Raw genomic sequence first — 17,382 nt, forward strand, 5'->3', positions numbered from 1 at the left:
TGTCTCTTACGAATATGAACAAAAGAATTGAAAAAATCAGACAAAATATAAGCAAATAGAATTTAGCAATGTATGAAAAGATTATAGACCATGACCAAGTGGGATTTATCCCAAGGATGCAAAGTTGGTATACTTGAAAAATCAATCAATGTGATCCATGTGACCATATCAACTAATGAAGAAAAAGCATTTACAAAATTCAACACCTAGTTATGGTAAAAGTCTGAAAAAAATAGGGATAGATGGGAACATCTTCAACTTGACGAAGGGCATCTACAAAAAACTACAGCTAATACCATTCTTAATGAGAAATAAGATGTTTCTCTCTAAGTCTGGGAAAAAGAAAGGATGCTTGCTCTCACCACTCTTTTTTCTTATTAGGTATAAATTTTTTAATAGTTTATTGTCAAATTGGTTTCCATATAACACCCAGTGCTTCTCCCCACAAGTGCCCCCCACCATGACCATCACCCCCTCCCCCCCTCCCTCCCTCTCCCCCTCCCTTCCCCTCCCCCTTCAGTCCATGGTTTTTTCAGTATTCAGTAGTCTCCCTTGATCTGTGTCCCTCACTCTCCTCTGCTCTCTTTCCCCCTTCCTCTCCCCATGGTCCCCTGCCAGGTCTCTCCTGTTAGACCTATGAATCCAATGTAATACCAGAACTGTGGCTACTACACTAAAGCAAGGGGAAAACTCTAGATAGGAAAGGAAGAAATGAAACTGTCCTTATTTTCAGAAGACATGACTGTCTATGTAGAAAATCTTAAGAAATCTACAAAAAAACCTTCCTAGAATAAGTGAATTCAGCAAGGTCAGAGGATACAAGATAAACATACTAAATCAATTGTATTTCTATATACCATCAACAAACAAGTCAATATGAAATTAAAAATACAGCACCATTTACAATCACTTTAAAAAAGAGAAATACTCAGGTATAAATCTAGCAATGAGAAAAAAATGCCAGCTGAACAGCATTTCTATCTTTTGTAAAACCCTATTATCCACTGATATTTCCCAAAGCCCTATGTAAAAAGGACCCATATAATACATAACTATTTTTGAATGCTTTTTTTTCAGACTATAAAAGACATGAACATATTGGATATACAGATGACAAATAAGCATAGGAAAAGATGTTCAACATCATTAGCTCTTAGGGAAATATAAATTGAAACCACAATATGATATCACTATTTTCAAGAATAGCTAAAATGAAAAATAGTGATAATACCAAATTATAGTGAAGAGCAGAGAAACTGGATCACACACACTTGCTGAGGGGCATGTAAAATGGTTTGGCCGTTCTGGAAAACAGTTTGGCACTTTCTTGTAAGACTGAATATACAACTACCGTATGATCCAGCGATTGTACTACTGGTCATTTAGCCAATAGAAATAAAGACTTATGTTCACAAAAAAAAAAACCCTATACATAAATAAATGTTCAGAGCAGCTGAATGTTCATTACTGCCAAAAAGCAGAAATAACACAGATATCCATCCATGAGCAAAGAGTTACACAGACTGCAGTATGTCCATACCATAAATACGATGCAATAATAAAAATAACTGCGACACACCAAAAGGGGTGAATCTATGGAAAATTATGCTGGGTGAAAAGAGCCATTCCTAAAATATCTCATTAAATGATTCTATCACACGGCATTTATGAAAGGACGAAATTATAGTAACAGTTTTTCTGAAAGGGCAAAACGAAGGATCCTTGTAGTGACAGGACTAGTCTATACCTTGATTTTCAATATCAACATCCAGGTTGTGATAATATGACAGCTATGCAAGATGTTACCACTAGGAGAAAATGGACAAAGGGTGTGTGAAGTCTCTAGGACTCCTACAACTTCATGAGAATCTACAATTATGGCAAAATGAAATGCTTAAAGAAATAAAATCTTTTAATATCTATAAAACACTTAGAAAAAATGTAAACAAATTGAGAGAAATACTTCTTATACAAATATCAAAGGGTTAAGATACCACAACTACATTATCAAGAAGAAAAAGATAAATACCATATTAGAAAATTGAGCAAAAGGTACGAATGATGAATTTGTTCTCTCTCTCTCTCTCTCTCTCTCTCTCTCTCTCTCTCTCTCTCTCTCTCTCACACACACACACACACACACACATACAATTACTCAATAAATAATTCAAAAAGAAGTCATCCTTGTTAGTAATTAAAGAAATGTAAGTCAAGATAAAGCTGATATTATTGCCACTGTTAAGCTAGCAAATTAAAAAACAAACACACAAAAAGGATGAAAGCCAACAAAATGCAGATTTTCATAAAAACAACAGTGATACTAAGCTTTGAGTGCCTGTTACATGTCAGACAGGTTCTAGGCATTTCACCTATATGGACTTCTTGAATCCCAACAACAACCCTATGAGGTAAGTACTGGGCACTTACAGACGAGCAAACCAATCAGTGAGAAGTTAAAACAACTTGCCTGAGGTCACAGAACTAGTAATGAACAGAGCCAAGACTCAAAACATTTATTTCAAACATTTTAAAAAATAACAGATATGTATTATTTCTAATGCCAAAAATTCATTCGTATACTAATGATATCCCCCAAGGTAGTGACCAAATGTTCTAGCACCATAATTATTTTAATGATCCACGTCATCTCTTTATGCCCTTCCATGCCATATCAACCAATCAAAATTGGTATTATCACTCCTATAAATTAAAAACAAGTTACTTCTATGTTATTTATAATTTTAAAAATAATTTTTCCTTTTTGGCTGTTCCCTAAAGCTCTGAAATTATTACTATGAATATATAATTTAATAAAATGTACTATAAAGTAAAATGTATTAATATCCCACTCAGTCTATTTCCCAAGTTCTCAAATATCTAAGATATTTACAATAAAACCAAGTTTATATGGCTTATAAACCAGAACTCCTTATTAACTGCATTTTGGTTTAGCAAGACCCTAAATGCCTTCTTATTAATGTTCAATAAAGGTTAAATGTAATTTACTGAATCTTAATTATTTGGAAACTGTAATCCATACATGTAAGATGTTTCTACCAGCCAAAATACTTTGCCATTCCCCAACCATGCCAGAGAACTGACACACTGCATTATTATTTTAATATTCTCTAAACTTTTATGTTATTCTAAAGGCATTTTCCTTCCTGTTCTATTGTGCCTCTTAATAAGTTTCATTTTAGAAGTTTCATTTTCAAAATGGAAAATAACATATCAACAGATTGCAAATAAGAATATAGTTGCTAAACACAAACATTAAACAATTGATCACAACATTTCAGTATAATTCTTACTAAATGCAGATTTGTCTAGACTACTTGTTCCCAGAAGGTTGTAACATTTTCCAAAACAAACATTCCTTGGTTCTAAATCTAAAACTGCAACACCAGAAGGAGCAGTTTGGATTTAATTTCTATCACATTCATCAATAGCACTAAGCTCCAGCAAGAGAAGTGAGTCATATTTGGATTTGAACCAATCAAAAAAGAATCTTGGGGTAGCTGGGTGGCTCAGTCAGTTAAGGATCTGAATCTGGCTCAGGTCATAATCTCACAGTTCATGGGTCAAGCCCCATGTCGGGCTCTGTGCTAACAGCTCAGAGCCTGTAGCCTGCTTCAGATTCTGTGTCTCCCTCTCTCTCTGCCACTCCCCTGCTCATGTTCTGTCTCTCTCTCTCTCTCTCTCTCTCTCTCTCTCTCTCTCTCTCTCAAAAATAAATAAACATTTAAAAACAGAATCTCAAAATCAATCTTTTAAAAACAATTTTTATGTTTATTTATTTATTTTTGAGAGAGAGAGAGAGAGAGAGAATGAGCTGGGGAGGGGCAGAGAAAAAGGGAAAGACAGAGAGAATCCCAAACAGACTCTGCACTGTCAGCACAGAGCCCCATGTGGGGCTTGATCTTACAAACCATGACCTGAGCCAAAATCAAGAGTCATTCACTTAATCAACTGAGCCACCCAAATGCCCCTCAAAATCAATCTTGAATACTGTGCCTCTCTGTTGGAGAGCAGAGTTCAAACCTTCCCTGTGGCCTCTCCAGCAAGGCTGAAAGAAAACAGTAGGATGTGTAGCAATTGTTGCACTAGATGTTGAGCAGCAGCTGTGAGAGGTAATCCTGCAAATGCTAGTGGTTGAGCTGCATTCCCTGTTGGAGAGATGGTGCTGAAATGGGCCCTCCCAGTCTAAGGTGTACTTCCTTCCACTGAGGAACGAGAACCCTGTGGCAGTTGCAGACTGAGTAGCAGAGGTGGTAGCAGAGCCAAAAGCAAAAGGCTGGATACTGTTACCCAGTGTGAAGGGACGCTGCTTGTTAAATGAGTAAGAGTGCTGGTACCGAGTCCCAAAGCCCCTGTAGTCACCTTCAGGCTGTGTGAAGCAGGTGCTGCCCAAGTTTAATTTTAGTGCATTTATTCTAAACAGAAAAAGGGGAAAAAAATCACATAATCGTTTTCTGATACATTAAATGGTAGCTAGATAACATAGCTCCTATCAAATTAAGTTTCAAGTATGAACAGTGTATGAGATTTTGTTCTTTGCATTTTCACCTCAACACAGAAGGAAAAATAACCAAATATTACAAGTTATTAGATAACTAACAGAATCGGGGAGAATTCTAGAGAGAATAACCCAGCTTTCATTGGACCACCACGTGCTACCAAAAGAAATGGCTGGATCCATCTGGATTGACATAGAAAGGCATTAAAAGAGTGTTCCCTTCAAATTTCTGAAATGCAGGAGGGAAGAATGTATATTCAAGGTCACTACGATGATCAATAGATAAAGATCTTTCTCTGTCTTTCTGCCCCTCCCCAGCTTATTCTCATTCTCTCTCCCTCTCTCTCTCAAAAATAAATAAATGTAAAAATTTTTAAAAGATTGATTTTGAAATTGATTTGAGAGAGAAAGAGAGAGCAAGACTTAATAAGAAGCCTAATTTCAAGATGATATATGTCCAAAACTCAGTGACTACCCCTCCTATGACTCACATAAAATGAAAGGAAATCACAGTTCAGAATTCAATGTGCCTTGTACTTTAAATCTCAGATGGCTTCAATTTATAAGACTATCTTGGGAATGAGTGGCACAATTCAAATAGCTGACTGAGAAATGCCATTCCATTTCTTTAGCCTTTCCATAGTCTAAACGGAAAGTTTGTCTTTGAGAGATGACTGCCTTTGTAGCCACTAAAAGAATCAAACAGTACTGCTCTTATCCTACAGAAAACTCCGTTCCTTCTGAGGCAGAAGTTGATACAACTGGTATTCCAAAGCTGAATCCTTTGGTCTACGAGGCTGGAACTGCATTGCTGAACGAGAACAGGCCAGTAGAAGATGTCCTTACTCATAACTGGTTGGGATGGAGTCCCAAACTTAAACCTCCTTGGACCAGGTGTAGAGAAAGTAAACCCTGTAGCTGAAGCGGTGGTTATTGTCTTTGCAGAGCCCAAAGTGAACCTACCTGTACAGGTACCGGTTCCTCCAGAAATTAAACCCACTTCTGACTCCAAACCCTAAATGGGGGTAAGAGAGGAATGGAAGAAAAGCAACTTTAGAAATCTCAATGAGACCTTCAAGTCAAGATGGTGGGTAGAAGCCATACTGGAATCACTCTCGCATACTCCAAACTCCTAGAAATATCACATAAAGGTACTTCATGAAAACTTTCAAAAGTACAAAGCAGAGTTTTTGAAGAAAAAAGGCAATTTGTCAGGTGCCAGACAGAGAAGGAATTATCTTATATACGCAGAAGCTGAAGCTGCTGCATCAGCCCAAGGGAGAGATCTGAAGGAGATATGTGTCTTAACTGCTGGAAATATGCTGGATTATGGGTATGATCTGAGGCCACCGGGGTAAGGCTACCCAGTCAGCAGAGGCCTAGTGAAGCTTGAATCTGGGAAAGAGATTTAAGGAAATGGAAAAGGTGATGAAACATGAGGAAACTCCAAGCTGGTAAAGAAGATATGCAGAGATGGCTCAAATTCAATTTACCTTTATGGAGTAGGAACTTCAAGCTAAAATGCTAACATAAAAACTGGATAGGAATTAATGAAATTTTCAGGGCCCAAGTAGGTTTCTCATGACCTCAGGGAACAGAGGTGTCCCCACTTCCCAGGTCAGAGTCGGAAAAAGCCCCTAGAAAATAAACTCCTTGACAAGAATTAGAAAACATCCAAGTAAGCAGTCTATGGACCTGGCAAAATGAGAGAATTCTCATTCAAGGAATTAGAGATAATAGGGCAATGTGAATGCCGCATTACAGTATGTGTTTAATACAAAGACCTCAAGAAAGACATAATATCCATAAAACAAACAAGTGAATGTGAAAAAGAACCAAGGAGAATCCAAGAAATGGATATCACTATTAGAAATTAAAAGACTCCAGAGATCAACTAGACACAATTGACAAGAAAAAAAAAATCAATGAACCAGAAGAGAGAAGAGAAAATATCTGCCAGAATACAGGGAAGATACAGTGATAGGAAAGGAGAGAAATTAAGAGATAAGAAGAAAACAAAAGAAAGGCTTCAATATATATCCAGAAGGAATATCAAAAGGAGAAAATAAAACGGCAGACACAATACTCAGAGTTAACAAAGGAGTTTGCTAGAACTGAGGAAAAATGAATCCTCAGATTAAAAAGGCTACCAAGTGCAAGCAGGCAACCCCTCCCCCCACCACAAACAAGCACAGTCTTTATATACAATATATCCAAGCACTAGAACATTAAGTACAGAGGGGGAAAATCTGAACATTCCCAGGGAGATAAAAACAGGCTTATCTCATAAGGAGCAACAACCAAGGTGACAGAAGGCTCTTCATTAGCAACAATAAGTGCCAGAAGACGATGGAATATCTTTAAAATGTTAAGGGAAAAATCACTGTGTACTTTTAATTCTATCCAAGTCAAGATTTATAAAATGGGCTGGGTCTAAAGATCAGCTTTTAAACAATAGCTCTGAAAGGCAATTCTAAGAAATCAGTTTCAAGAAATAGTTCATCAAAGAGTCCCATTACTTTAGGCACCAGTAAGAAAAAAAGACCTACCTGTCACAATTCCTTCTTATCACTTAAAAGTTTTTTATAATTTTTGAAAGAGTGCTTTTCAATGTAGCCAGATTTTAATCAAATACGCATATCTTGAGAAAAAACTATTCAGAATCCAATTTTCAACTCAAATTTTTTGATGTTTTCTGTGCAACCAGGAGCACTGTTGATGCAGTATCAAAACCATGGTGAATGGCAATGAGTTTTTTGGCCACCATTTATGATATTATCATATACCTTCACATGATAAATATATAATATATAACCACATGTTATATGATATCTAATATATACAACTGTAATATAGTTTACAGTAACAAAACACTTAAGACCTGAAGAGAGTGGTACCCTTGGGAATGTAATTTTAAATACAGCAAAAGAACTCATTAAGAGAATTAAAAGCCATTTAGCTATATGCTTTCAAGTCAGCTTTGCAAATGTATAGGCTAGCATCTTTCTCATCTCTCATTTCAGCATAATCAATAACTAGAGCCGGTTTACCCATCTCCACCATTCTCTCCCCACGACCACTGGTTTCTAGGAGTTAAAGGAGACGCCCTGTTGTCTCGGGGTTTTCACCCAAGCCACCCATTATGCAAGTTTTGACCCTAGATATTTTGATATTACATGTGCATATAGGAACAACTATGTCACAACTGCCACCTGGCAAAAGGGGATTGTAAAATACCATCAACTGTTAAGTAAAACTCATTTCAGTTTCAGAGGTGTTAAAATATGAAAAACTATACCTTGTAAAATTGACAAAATATGGTTATCTTGAGTAGTATGAGTGTCATAGATATAAGTGAACATCTACTCACGGGTAATTCTGGAAGACAGTATTTATCTGAATGGGTTGGTTATACATGCTGATTTTTTGTAATGTTTATTTCTTTATTTTGAGAGAGGAAGAGAGAGAGAGAGAGAGAGAGAGAGAGAGAGAGAGAGAGAGAGAGAGAGAGAATTCCAAGCAGGTTCCATGCTCAGCACAGAGCCAGACACGAGACTCAATCTCACATACCTACCATGAGATGGTGACCTGAGCCAAAATCAAGGGTCAGACACCCAACCAACTAGGCCACCCATGTGCCCCTGCCATGTTTATTCTTAAGTCATATACACATCTTAAAACTTTTTAAATATAAGCCCCAAATGGTAATTTCAAATGTAATAATTCAGTCCTAGAAGGCACAGAAAGAAAAGCCTATTAGAGTTTTTTTTCTGTATTTACTTTTACATTCCCAAGGGTACCACTCTCCTGGGGTTTTAAGTGCTATGTTCTTATAAACTATATTATAAAAATATATTACTGTTATATGATATATAGTTGAACATTATATAGTTATGATATGTAATTATATGATAATATTATAAATGTTGACAGAAAATTTCATTGTATTCAAACCATGGTTTTGACACTGTAATAGAAATTAACCCTTTCAGATTTAAGTATTGTCATCAATGTCACACTGCAGACCAAAGGAGTTTTTTCTGGTAGTTATCAAATGGTGGAATGTTTTTTACCGTCCCCTTGCATTTGTGGACTTTCTATTCTCTTGGAAGTAATTTAAGAACCTCCCTGTTAAATGTAGCATGTACCTTTGAATTTTTCCTAGCTCAGAAATTTGAGAAACAAAACAAAGCAAAAGTCACATTTGAACTAAAAACGCATTTTTTGTCACTAAGAATTTGGCATTAAAGATTTTAAAGATCATTTAGATCTTAAATCTTTCATGTTTGTACACTTTTTCATTTTTCAATCTATTTTCCTTAACCATTTTGTGACAAAGGTGTTTAAAAAGTCTCCCTCTATTGTTAGGGATTGTCCATTTCTCCACATAATCCTATTGCTTTTTGTTTTATATATTTCAAGATCTCATTGTTATGGGCATAGGTTCACGGTTGATAGTCTCTTGGAACCTTTTCTTCCTTTCATCAGTGTGAAATGTCTATTACTAAATTGCCTTAAAAAATATTTTGTCTGACATTAATGTTGCCTCACAATTTTTCTTTTGTTGGTATTTGCCTGGTGTACCTTTTTCCATTCCTTTGTTTTCAACCTTTCTGAGACATTTTAAGTATGTTTTTTGTAAATAGCAAAGTCGAAAAATTTTAAATACAATCTAGTCTCTTAATGAGTGAGCTTAGTTTATTTGCATTTATTGTAACTACTCAGATTTATTTTTTCCATCTTATTTTGGTTTTTATTTGCTATGGTATACACACCTTTTACCTCTGTCCACATATTTAGATTGATGGAATTTTCTTTATTCCTTTTAATTTTTCCCATGCTTGGAAGTTGCATATTCTACTGATTTGTATGGGCTTCTTTTTTTAAAGTTTTTATTTATTTTTGAGAAAGAGAGACAGACAGAGTGCAAGCTGGGGACGGGCAGAGAGAGAGGGAGACACAGAATCTGAAGCAGGCTCCAGGCTCTGAGCTAGCTGTCAGCACAGAGCAGGATACCAGGCTTGAACCCATGAACTGTGACATCATGACCTGAGCCAAATTCAGAAGCTTATCTGACTGAGCCACCCAGGCACTCCTGTATCGTTTCTTTTCTTGAATTCTTTCTTTTAACCTACAGACTCAAATTTATGTTTTTTCTAAATCAGTCTGAAATTAATCCATATTCCCAATCCTTTTTAACAAACAGGATCTTAGCACACTTCAACTTCCCTATGTATATATCACTGCTTTATTTTAAAATGGAAAGCGAGTCTGTACTCCCTATACATGGCTTTGAGTGGGGATATTAGTCTCTGTCACTGATGAGTTCCTCAAGCCAATCTCTATTTCTCTTCATCCACACTGCCTGACTATAGGAGCTGAAAGTTGACCAAACTACAGTTTATATTGAGCTCAGCTTTTTTTTTCCTTATCTTGGATGCCTTAACGCAAGCACAATGTTCAAAGAAAGAAATACTGGATGGTAAAAGATGTCTGCAAAAAACCCACTAGGCCCAAAGAAATCATCAGAGCTCACTGAAAAGATTCTTAGAAATGGGCAGATGCTTCCTGTCTAGCAATCCAATCTAAATGGGGCTTACTGAATTAACGCAACAACTGGATAAAAAGAAAACCATGCAGTGAGTACTGCTGACCATCAGGCCGTGCTAGTTACTTAAATGCACTGGTGCCTCAGTTTCCTCACCTCCACAATTCAGGCAGTTCCACTAAATGAGTAATTTTTTTTTAATATGTTGGGGCACCTGGGGGGCTCAGTCGGTTAAGTGTCTTGACTTTGGCTCAGGTCATTATCTCCTGGTTCATGAGTTCAAGCCCCAAATCAGGATCTGTGCTGACACCTCAGAGCCTGGAGCCTGCTTCTGATTCTGTGTCTCCCTCTCTCTCTCTCTGTCCCTCCCCCACTCACACTCTCTGTCTCTCTCAAAAGTCAATAAACATTAAAAAAAATAATGTTTTATTTATTTATTTTTGAGAGAGAGCAGGTGTGGGGCAGAGAGAGAGAGGGAGAGAGTCTCAAGCAGGCTCCACGCTGTCAGCATGGAGCCTGACACAGGGCTCGAACCCATGGATCTCATGAGCCCAGCCGAAATCAAGAGTCGGACGCTTAACCGACTGAGCCAACCATGCACCCCACCAAAATATTTTTTAACAATAAGTTTATAAAGGGCCCTCCAAAATATTACCTTGTTTGATTTAATTTAATGTAAAGTGCTATATGAAAGCTTTCCAATATATAATGCTGGGATTCTCCTGTCAGTGAGGGATCAGCAAATCAGAGCTGGCCCAGAGAGCCAACATAAATTGGATTTCAAATTAGAATTAAAAAATAATTACTACACATCTATATAATTTATCAGCATGAAAATTATCTTCTCTAAGTCCTACCTATCATCATTTATTGATCCTAGGAGTGTTCCGGATAGTAGGAAAACCAAATGGAGATTAACAAATTATGGTAGGTCATTGCAGAATACATCTTTTACCACTTTAGTTCTTGAATCTCTTATGTAATATAAATGGAAAAGGATAAAATATAGGATTGATTGAATATGAAACTCTTTATCTTCTAATTACCTACAACAAATCATAAAGATACTTTGACCTCTATTCTATAGTTGAGGAAACCAAGGCTCTGAAAATACTAAATCACTTTCCCAAGGCCAAGCAACTAGTAAGTGAAGAAAGTGGACACAAAACTTCCATTTTAATATTAGTAAAAGCAACACATTATTAGAAAGATAGGTCTCTATCCCAAATGGCAGAAACAAAATAAGATCAAGTTTGAGTACCTATAAAAAGCCATTGCAGCATAAATGTTTAGAGGCTTTGTCTTATAAAGTATAAATGATTTTGGGGGATCACTCACGTTATTACTCCCTGATATTACTTTGAGAAATGATTGTCAAGCGGTGATGAGCACAGAAGCTCAGCCACGTAATTTGTTAAAAATGCTTCGTGCCTTCTTAGAAGCAAACAGACTATTCTCTCCTGTAGGCAACACTCCCAAACTGCTTAGTTACTTGACAACCATCAAGTTCCACTAATTTACTTCACTGTCTCAAGAACATCATGACTAAATGATATGGCATGATTAGTCATATTATAAAACCATCCTTATAAATAGCAACTTTTGATAATGCATATGATTCTTTAATATATCATTCATTATCGAGGCACCTGGGTCGCTCAGTTGGTTAAGCGACTGACTTTGGTTCAGGCCAAAGGTTCATGAGTTTGAGCCCCGTCTCACCCTCAGTGCTGACAGCTGAAAGCCTGGGGCCTGCTTTGGATTCTGTGTCTCTCTCTGCCCTTCCCCCACTTATGCTCTCACTCTCTCTCTAAAATAAACATTAAATACATGTGTCATTAATTATCAAACTAAGGGGAGAGGCAGAAAAGCAAAGGAAAAGTACAAATTCACTTAAGAAACTCCTTGTTCCACCAAGAAGGCCTTCCATAAAGTAGAAAAATGTAAGCTTCAAAAGTAGGATCCTTATTTGCCACTGATAATTATGGATGCCACCTCTATCTAGAGGTAGAAACTGGGTTACTAATGATTTATTCTAAATGTCTGAGTGCCCAGAAGAGAAATGGAGAGGAAGAGGTGAAATTAGTCCAGCCATTTTTAAGGGAAATAGGAAAGGATCAAACTTGCAATGATGAGTGTTTTGTTTTATGCCACAATAAAATACAGGGCTACTAGAAATGGTACATTAGCTGGGAGTTCATATGAAACATCTTAAGCAGTATAACCTACCAATTATCTTTCACATTAACTGCTTTTCTCCCTCTTCATCCAACAACATATCAAAGCTATGATTTCAGAATCTTATTTTAAGAGCTTTTAGAAAATGTTTTTATAAGTCCCAAATTAAGACCAATTTTCCAAATATTAAAAGTGTGACATTGTGGAGGGCTGTAAATTGCCATCACACAGTTTTCATTCTCAGTAAAAGCCTAGAGCAGTTACAAAATTGGAAACGGGAAGACCAAGGGTAGGACCAAAAGGGAGAGTGGACCGAAGGACTCAGGAGAGGGAGAACCTTGGAAGCCCTGAGAAGGACCCAAGAGTGAGCGGGAGGGGGGTGGGTGGGTGAGGTGTGTGTGTGTGTGTGTGTGTGTGTGTGTGTGTGTGTGTGTGTAGGAGGACTCAGGAGAAGGCAGGCGGGGAAGGCAGAAACCTAAGAGAAGGCATGGCGAATCGGAAACTGGGCGGAGGGACCCAAGAAGGCAGAGCACTGAGTGGGGTTGAGGGATTGGGAAATGGAGGAAGAATAGGGTTATGGGGAGGAGGGAGGAGAAAGAGAAGACAGAACTAGTCAAAGAAAGAACGGTGGAATGGCATTCAAATGCAGAAAAAAAAAGCTTCGAAGGCATACCCACTTTTAGAAGAATCTTCCCCAAAACACTGTAGAAGTAGAGCAAAAAACAAATAAACAACCCCACCCCCCCCCGACTTCTGAGGCACAGTATGCATAAAAACCTTATACAAGCAGGGCACCTGGGTAGTTCAGTCCGTTAAGCATCCAACTCTTGATTTCCGCTCAGGTCATGATCTCATGGTTCCAGAGATGGTGCCCAGTATCAGGCCTCTGCACTGCAGGTGCGGAGTCTGTTCAGGATTCTATCTCTCCCTCTCTCCCTCTCTGCTCCTCCCCCACTAGAATGCACTCTCTCTCCCTCAAAAATAAACATGAAAAAGTTTTTTTGAAAATTAAAAAAAAAATCCTTATACAAGCATGCAAGTAACAGTCGTGACATTTAAAAATCTCAAAAACCATCATTTTACAAAGAAGAATAGATTTGGCTAGTATAATTTAAGTGTATTCTTAAAAATAAATCTCACTTTTCCCAGTGCTTTAACTCCACAAAAAAGTCAATCAAGTATGTGCCTCTGAAAAATAAGCATAATTCTTATATTTGTCATTTTTGATTGTGGTAAAAATTACCATTTTAACCATTTTAAGCATACAATTCCACAGCATTAAGTATGTTCACAATGTTGTTTAACTGTCAACAATATCCATTTACAAAGCTTTTTCAGTGCCAAACTCTGTACTCGTCCTGAACAGTAATGCCCTGTTCCCCACTCCCCCGGACTCTGGTGATCTCTATTTTTCTTTCTGTCTCTATGAATTTGCCTAATCTAGGAACTTCATATTACTAGAACCATATAGTATTTATGTGATTTACATGAATATTTGTATACTTGAAACAACCTAAATTTCCAGAAACAAAAGAGGAATGGAGATTTTTTTAAAGTGGCTTAGTTATAAGATAGAATACAGCAATAAAAGATAGCTAACTTTATCTATATTTAGCAATTTTTAAAAATATCAAAAAGACCCAAAAAAGGTTGCAGAAGAGTTAGGTATAGTACATCATTTTTGTAAATGTTAAAGGACATACAAAACTATATTACAAATCATTTATGGCCATCTACATGTGAATGCGTTAAAAAATATAGATTGGGAGGGGCACCTGGGTGGCTCTGATTTCAGCTTGAGTCATGATCTCGCAGTCCATGAGTTGGAACCCCAGGTCGGACTCTGCGCTAACAGCTCAGAACCTAGAGCCTGCTTCAAATTCTGTCTCCCTCTCTCTCTCAAAAATGAATGTGTTAAAAAATAAAAATAAAAAATAAATTAAAAATATAGATTGGAAAAATACAACAGCTTCAGAAGAACAATTATCTCTGGGATGGGAAGGAAAGGAAACTAGGAAGGTGTACAAAGAATTAGCTATAATGCTTTAGTTCTTTAAAAAACAATACCTAAAGAGAATATGGCAAAATGTTAACAACTGTTAAATCTTTGGTAGGTACGTGGATGATGGTGTAGTATAGTCTCTGTGCTTTTTGTTTGAAATATTTTATCATTTTAAAAAGAGGGACTAGTTAATGTTTAGAATGACAGAAAATAAGACAATATGTGTGCTTTGAAAAGAAAGATGTGCTAATAAAGGCCAATTATAGTTTTTATTCTCCCAGTCAACTTAATTGGCCTCTTTATAAAAATTTTTTTAATTACAAATGAGGATGCACTCATATAATCTTTGGGAAAGATATTCATAAAGAAAGCTAATCAGCATGAGTGTTATTATGGCACTTGAATCTGCTTGAATCTGCTAGGATTCATGTATCTTTTAAAGTAAATAATTTTGAAAATGTCTATACTCATTACTTTAAAAATACATTCCATCTAATTCATATGTACAATAGATACCATGGTTGATCACTGCTGCTCCAGCGACAAAAACCTAGATGGGTGAATCCATACATCTACAGGGGAGGGGGTGGCAAATAAGAGCACCTCAGGTCCAGATCCCTGGCCTTCCTGTTAAAATTCCCCTTGAGTTTCATGTAAAAGTTATATAAATGATTTTAAATAACCCAAATTTTACAGTGCTATTGATAGAGTGAAATTACTGGAATAATTTTCTGTTGTTGGGTTAGGCTGAATAAATTATGGCCATCTCACTCTATAGAACAATAGGATGCTATTACTAATAAAAATTTGAAAACTATCAACCACATAGAAAAAAAATCCCAGAATAATATTAAATAAAAGGAACAAAACTTATATAAGCAAGGATTAAAATTATTTAAAAATATGGGTACATATGAATAAACTAGGAGGGGAACAGAAATAGCAGTTATATTTTTGGTAGTAGATTTGAGGGAGATTTTTCACCTTTCATTTCTTTTAATGCTGGCTTAATAAATTACTTAACTAGTTAGTGTTTTATTTATTTATTTTTTATTTATTTTTGAGAGACAGAGAGAGACAGTGCGAGCAGGGGAGGGTCAGAGAGAGAGGGAGACACAGAATCTGAAGCAGGCTCCAGGCTCTGAGCTAGCTGTCAGCACAGAGCCCAACGCGGGGCTCGAACCCATGAACGTGAGATTATGACCTGAGCAGAAGTCGGACGCTCAACGGACTGAGCCATCCAGGCGCCCCTAGTTAGTGTTTTAAAACAATTCTAAACTAAATTCCTTTTTCATAGCTATAACCCAGAAAAACATTTAGGTATATTTTTTATTTTTTAGATCTCTCAAGTTTCATTTCTTTAAAACCAAGCCAGCAGTCAAAAGCCAGAAATTCTGTTGCCTCTGCAAGTCAGAGAAGCTCCCTTCATGTTCAGCTTCTGCCTCTAGATCTGACCTGCTATCAAAAATATTAGACTTCATCAAGTGAGTTTATCTCTTACTTACTTATTTAAATCCACTTACTTACAATGTGATCCTCGGCTAATCACTGAAATGCTCTAATATTTGTGTTCTTCTATCCCTAAGTTTCTGTATTTCCAAAATCCTCCATGGAAGCCAATACTCATGGATTCATCTCAGATCTAGGGCTCATCCCCTACTTTCCTACCTCTTCAACCCTGGGGAAAATAGTGCTTAACATTGTATTCCACCTTGCCAGGGGCAGGCCAATCCTTGAAGAGGCAATTAAATCCCTCAAGATAGATAGCCTTTGGTTCTCAAGAAGTAAACTATGATTTATTGAGTCCTTTTGCATCTGGCACTGTACCAGACACTTCAAAAATGTTCTGTGAACCATCTTCCCCTACCACAGACACACAGAAGCAGTTCCTGGAGCCAGGGAAATCTGCATTTGCAATTTAGAGGCCAAGGACAGGCGGCCCTAAGACGGGCCACTTTGGTATGCAGATTATGCTGATCTGAAAACAAAAGCCCAAAGACTCAGGAAGAAGCTAACTCATGACCCCCCTTCCTCAGCAAGCGCTGCCTAAAAGATTTTTTTTTTACTGTCCTAAATTGTTTATTAGGTAAGAATTTTACAAACATTACTTGTATTAACGGTAACGGTGGAGCTGGAGAGTATTGTGTCTTGTCCAAGCCACATGGTGAGAACCACCAATAGTGTGGTAGAACTTGTGGCCTTTTCCAAAGCCATGGCTCCTGCGGCCTGCAGATGTCAGCCCTCGAATCTCCCTGTCCTTGTGGACCGGTTTGGTGATCCACTGGGTGTCAGGATTTCTTCTCATAGCTTTATGGAATAAATCGATAAGGATAACCTCAAAGAATTTGTATGGGGAATCTTCACCAACCCAGTAAGAATTCAAGACTCAGAGCCCGACACTGGCTCCAGCTCACTCCTCTGCAACAGACTGCAACAGACTGAAGGCTTCGGGCAAACTTTAGTTGGTTGACACCATGATGGACAGGCTTGCCATAGGTAGCGCCCTTAGGAACTGGGTATTTGCGGCCACCGCGGCGCACACGAATCCGATATATGATCTTACCTTGCTTGGCGTTGTACCCCAGTCTGCGCTCTTTATCGGGGCGAGTGGGGCGAGGGGCCCTGTGGAGCGCAGAGAGCTGGCGATACTGCCAGCAGCGCACCCTGAGAAGAAAGCGCATTACATCCGACTGCTTCTTCCTCCATAGCTCCTGGATGTACTTGGAAGCGCCCATCTTGGGTTACCTTTGATCTGATGGCTGCCGCCAGACGGAAAGGGCCTAAAAGATTTTAGATGAAGGACCTGCTCCTTCTTCTAACTACAGATAACTACATTATAAATGAACTAGGTATAGTAGACAGGAAGGAACCAAGCAAAGCCTGTTTGATTAAAGTCCTCTCTAAGTCCTACTGTTTCTGAATGGCCCAGCAAACATCTGTTTACCAAACATTTACTCTTTTTCATCTTCTGTGACTTGTGTTCCTTCCCTTTGAAGTCCCAGACCCTTACCCCCTTTTTTTCCTCAGTTCAGGATGACGAATATACCTCATTTTGCCTGTCTGGAATTTCATGCCTGTAGATTCCCCTTATGTATGAAATTAAATTTGATTTTCTTCTATCAATCAGTTTCATGTCAA

General features: G+C 37.6%; 1 protein-coding gene and 1 pseudogene across 1 annotated transcript in view; both read right to left on the reverse strand.

Moving 5' to 3' along the window:
* The window catches only part of NUP62CL (nucleoporin 62 C-terminal like), a 75,840-nt gene that overhangs the window by 56,715 nt on the left and 1,743 nt on the right, over positions 1–17,382 (reverse strand). The window lies entirely within an intron of this gene.
* On the reverse strand, positions 16,309–17,013 carry LOC115283727 (annotated as a pseudogene).

Source organism: Suricata suricatta, chromosome X (assembly GCF_006229205.1).
Source record: "Suricata suricatta isolate VVHF042 chromosome X, meerkat_22Aug2017_6uvM2_HiC, whole genome shotgun sequence".
In the NCBI taxonomy this organism is placed as follows: Eukaryota; Metazoa; Chordata; class Mammalia; order Carnivora; family Herpestidae; genus Suricata; species Suricata suricatta.